A 5,568-nucleotide genomic window follows, 5' to 3' on the forward strand; every position below is an offset into this window, starting at 1 on the left:
GTATTTATGATGTGAAGCACTTCCAGTTCAACAACAACATGACCCCAGTGAGTGCGAGGTCTTTATGAAGTGCACAGATGCCACACATCAACACTCAAACATAAAGGATCCACTTCATCAGCACAGAAGCATGTTTGTGACTCACAGTAAATGGGAGTATTGTGTGTGTGAGAAGAGTCTATGCTTTGTAAGCGCTTGAATGACACTGACCTGGATCTCAACTTCTACCTGTGGGTTGAAATCTCATTGGTTCTGGTCCAAGCGTATCCTCATAGCACAAGCTTCCAAATGAGAGGTCATGTATGGGCATATAGATCAAAAACCTGGAAAATAAAAACAAGCTTCTTAGATATAGGCAGGTAGTTCCTGTCTTCCTGTAATATACACAAACATATCCAGTGCACATGCCTTGAGGCAATTTAACAGTGAGTTGAAGTTAGGGGTTCCAAGATGTTCCTTATTGTGAGTGTGTACTTGCACTTTGTGCGTATTCCTACCGATACACCCACCATAGCATATGTTTCTGATGAGCAAATATAGATCTGAATTTCAAATAAATGTAATGGTGAGCAGACGCTGTGTAGGTGGGAGAGCATTCCTGAGCATTGAGGTAAAGGGGAAGTGAAATTAAAAATATCCCGGTCGGCTGGCTCAGCTCCAGGCGTGTGAAAGAGCCTGGCCGAGCTTTAAAAAACGGTTAACGGAGCAGGATGAACGTTAGCGGGCGCAGAGCACAGCAGATCCCAGTGAAATTTGGAGCAGGAGTCTGTTTCAGCACCAGACACGATGATTAATGACTAGCATTATCCCTACTGAGAGAAAACACACCACTCGAGGCCCCCCAAAAATATACATGTGCCTCTTCCTCTGAGGATAAAGGGATGAAAAGAACAAGTGTGGGGAGGTTGTGTTCCCTTCATCCTCCCAGCACCGTGTGTACTATGGGCAAACTCAGCCATATGGCACATCTGAGGGCAATCATCTCGCACACACTCTCTCTTTATCTTCCAAAAGAGATATTTATTACTTTCACTACAGTTGAGATTGTGTGTCACTGAGCTGTGTTACTGGTTAAAACAGACAGGGAATACAGTTCATAATGGAATACTAGCCTACTGTATAATGCAATGTATATTTTGCAGCCTAATCTCACAAAAATAAGGGGCACAGCTGAGAGAAATACACTGTATCAACACCCACCGTCCACCGGAGATTGCGCGGCAAATACCGCCACTTCAACATATACGGTTTTGTATTCTACCGCCACACTGCACTGAGCCCAAATGAGTTCTTAAAGGGATAGATCACCCAAAGAATTTAAATTATCTCATCATTAACCCTCATACCATCCCAGATGTTTACGACTTTCTTTCTTCTGCAAAACACAAACAAAAGTTTTTCAAAACAATATTTCAGTTCTGTTGGATTGTGACCAGGACTTTGAAGGCCCAAAAGGCAGTATAAAAGAACTCCATAAGAATCCAGTGGCTAAGTCTATATCTTCTGAAGCGATATGATAGGCGTGGGTGAGAAATAGATCAATATTTAAGTCCTTTTCTTTCTTTTTTTTACTGTAAATCTACACTTTCAATTTCAATTCCACATTCTGGTATTGAAGTGACTGTCACTTGCGCATTCAATCACATAATGGTTGGGGGTGCTCAAAGGTGGAGATTGATAGTAAAAAAAATACTTAAATATTGATCTGTTTCTCACCCACACCTATCATAACGATTTAGAAGATATTAATTTAAACACTGGAGTTTTATGAATTACTTTTTAGCCTCCTTTATGTCATTTTTGGACCTTCTGAGTTTTGGTCACCGTTCACTTGCATTGTGAAGACCAACACAGCTGAAATGTTCTTCTATCTAAATCTTAATTTGTGTTCTGCAGAAGAAAGTCATACACATCTGCGATGGCATAAGGGAACGTAAAAGATGGGAGAATTAAAAATGTTGTGTAAACAATCACTTTTTTTTTAATTAGTCTTATTTTACTTGCTTTCCATTTATAAAAAATAAAAAAAAACACATTTACCTATTGTAAAGGGATCAATGGAAAGGAGGAGGCGAGAACTGGCTTGTCAATATAAATAATAGTTTATTATAAAACTTAAACAAAAGACAAACACACACATATGACGGACATGTCCGTAAACTATCTCTCTCTCCCGCACGATCCTCTGCAGTCGACCTTTATCCCTCTTGGAGGCTTGATTAGCCTAATACGGGACCAGGTGTGTAGGATCACGACCCGGCCCCGCCCTCCGCCCTGCCACACCTATATTACACTTACATTCAAGTCAATATGTATTCTCTAAAAACAAGCATTTTTCAAGTATTTTAGACAGTTTTGCTTCTAAAGTAAATCTATCATTTAGAAATTACTGAAAAAAAACAAATTTTGTATGAAAAAATTTTGTAAAAGTTGTATGAGAAACAGCAAGTATTATACAACAAAAGTTTCAAACACATAATATTACTATCTTTCATCTTTAATTGGGTTCAGTAGAGCTGGGTAAACATTTTGATTTTCTGATTAATCACAACCTTCATTTGAAAGATACCGATATCATTTCTTAAAATCCAAAGATCAATCTTTTACTCTGTGAAGTTATTTTGTAATTACTTGTAATTGTTTTAATTAATATTTTCATAATGTACTAAGTTAGAAGGTCCCCTGTATAATTAACAGCATTAGCTGAGAGGAAATGTATTTCATTTACATGCAAAATGGACATTATAACTGAAATACAGGAAATGTATTGGAATGAAATGTCAGCCGTAGTGAACAGCAAACAATATAATGCATAAAAGTATGAGTACCGGTCTTTGGGCAAATGTATTAGGTCATCCTAATAATATGTAGTACGCATCCGAGTATTCCACGCAAACAGAAAATGTGCATACTGTGAATAGTATACACACTGCAAAAAAATAGTACTAGTATGTATGCTATATCAAAGATTCCTATATGCAAGCTCTCACTTTCTTCCTACTCTTAATGATTAGTCCATTTCATTCTTTATAGCTTTCCTTTTTTTCCCCTTAGGGTGTGAATACACTCGCTCACACACCCACAATCACATTCTCATATTTATTTAAATACGCTGAGACAGAAGTCCAACTGATAGATGTTGATGGTACATTAGCAGGCTTTTAAATCCTTCTACGGCCTGTGTACCTGGGCGAGGCATTTCTACAGCAGATTGATTTCAATAGAGCATGCTGTTGTGTGTGGGCACATGCAACCTAATGCATTCTTAAGTGTGGCCGATCAATGAGGAGTATGCACTAAAATTTCGCCTTCTCAGCACACTGGAGGTCGGAGCTCAATCTGTTCACTCTGACCTCCACGAGCCAGAGGACATCTGTCCAACCTGACTGATCACCACCTGCTACAGTTCTGCTACTGCAAAACAGCACTGACACACACTCAAACACTTGGATTAATACTAAAATAATCCAACATAACAAAATCTTATCAGAATATCAAAAATTATATATATATATATATATATATATATATATATATATATATATATATATATATATATAAAATGTTTTTTCTCCTATCCCAAAAGATGGAGAAAAGGAGGTGTTAGGCAATGTTAGGGACTGACAGCTTCAATGAAAGTGAATGGTGACTGAGTCTAAATGATGACAGAATTTTATTTCTGAGAGATATGTGTGATACACAAGCAAGGACATTTCTTTGTAACATCTCTCAAAACCACATGACCAAGTCCAGAGCATGTGGCCTCACAGTCACCTTTGACCCAGACACAATACAGCATATTTTTTGCATTCAAATCTGACCTTAACGGATTGCGTTGGGAATCATTGATCATTTGGCCAAGCAATCTTTTGTGGTCACTGACATTCCTGGTCCAAAAGGTTGCAGATAAGTCTCATAATAGCAGTGATCTTTCACCGTTAGGAGTGGCACTGGAGTTTTGGTTTATCCAGTCATTAGACTTTGCAATGTATGACAACAGTTAGTGCTTATGTGAAAACAGCTCATCGCTCATTATTGATGTTTTGATCTGATGCAAATAATGCTCAATCCGTTAAAGAGAAGGGACAGAGAAAGGGTAAAAACAGAAAGAGCATCACTGAGTGTGTTCAGAATGGCATACTGCTTCATTATTTTTTAAGAAAGTAGTATGTAGTATGGATACTTAAGTAAATGTTACTAAATTATATTACTCAACATTTTATGGAGTTCCCTCCACTAACTAAACATCTTATGGAGTTTTTTCATTTCCAGAGTTACATTTGGCTCACTAACTGGGGGCTTAAGACAATAAGGCATGATACATTATAAAGCTGTTCACTGGGGACATTAAGACATGACCATCTGTAAAGCTGCTTTGAAACCATGTGTTTTGTGAAAAGCGCTAAACAAATAAAATTGACTTTTGCACAGTTTGGATAATTTCTGTGTGCATAGAATTCCTGGACCAACTATATTTGGCAAAATTTGCTGTATACAACCGAGAGAGAGTCTTGGAGCATGTTTGGATTGGCATACTACCTACTTTTGTTTTTGAGAGTTGTGTGTGGAATGTATACTGTGCACAGTATGCATATTTTATGTATGATTTCAATACCTGGACCTATTTCTGAGATGATAGAGTCTTTCACACATCAGTTTCAGATGCTTTAAAAAAATATAAGGCAGAATTCAAATCAAGAGCAGTGTGCAGTGAGCAGTATGCCAATATTCTATTCTGAACGCCTTCTCAGCAAATTAAATCTGACAAACAGGAGACAGACTTTCTCTGGTGGTAAATAATGCCATTGTCATACAATATTTATTTTTTTCATTATATAGAATAATTATAGAGATTAAATATATTTAAAGGGATGGTTCACCCAAAAAAAAAAAAAAAATCATCATTTACCCTTTTCTTTTGAAAACTGTATGTGACTTTCTTCTCTCATGGAACACAAAAGGTGTCATATACAGTATAATGGCCAAGCTGCTCTTATTTTAATCGTGAACACAGCTGCCAAACAAATGAAGCCCCTGGACCTGATCAACCTTTATTGTATGGAAGAGAGCAGTTCAGATATTCTGCTTAACATCTGCTTTTGTTTTTCATGGAAGACAGAAAGTGCCACAAGTTTGGGTGAGTAAATGATGACAGATTTTTCATGTTTGGGTGAGCTAAAAATTCCTTTAAAAGTACAAGAATACTTTGTTGAATAACAAGGAGGCCAAAGTTTACTTAATTTTTATTAGTATAAAAATTGTTCACCAAAATGAAAATTCTCTCATCATTTACTCATCTTCGTGCCATCCAAGACGTGTATGACTTTCGTTCTTCAGCAGAACACAAAATAAGATTTTTAGAAGGATATCTCAGCTCTGTAGGTCCATACAATGCAAGTGAATGGTGATCAGACCTAAAGGAAACATAGTAGTAATCTAAAAGACTTCAGTGGTTAAATCCATATCTTCAGGAGCAGTATAATAGGTGTGGGTGAGAAACAGATAACATTTTAAGTCCTTTTTTTGGTCTAAATCTCCACATTCACGTCTACATCTAAAAGTCACATG

The sequence above is a fragment of the Xyrauchen texanus genome, chromosome 30 (genome assembly GCF_025860055.1).
Source record: "Xyrauchen texanus isolate HMW12.3.18 chromosome 30, RBS_HiC_50CHRs, whole genome shotgun sequence".
In the NCBI taxonomy this organism is placed as follows: domain Eukaryota; kingdom Metazoa; phylum Chordata; class Actinopteri; order Cypriniformes; family Catostomidae; genus Xyrauchen; species Xyrauchen texanus.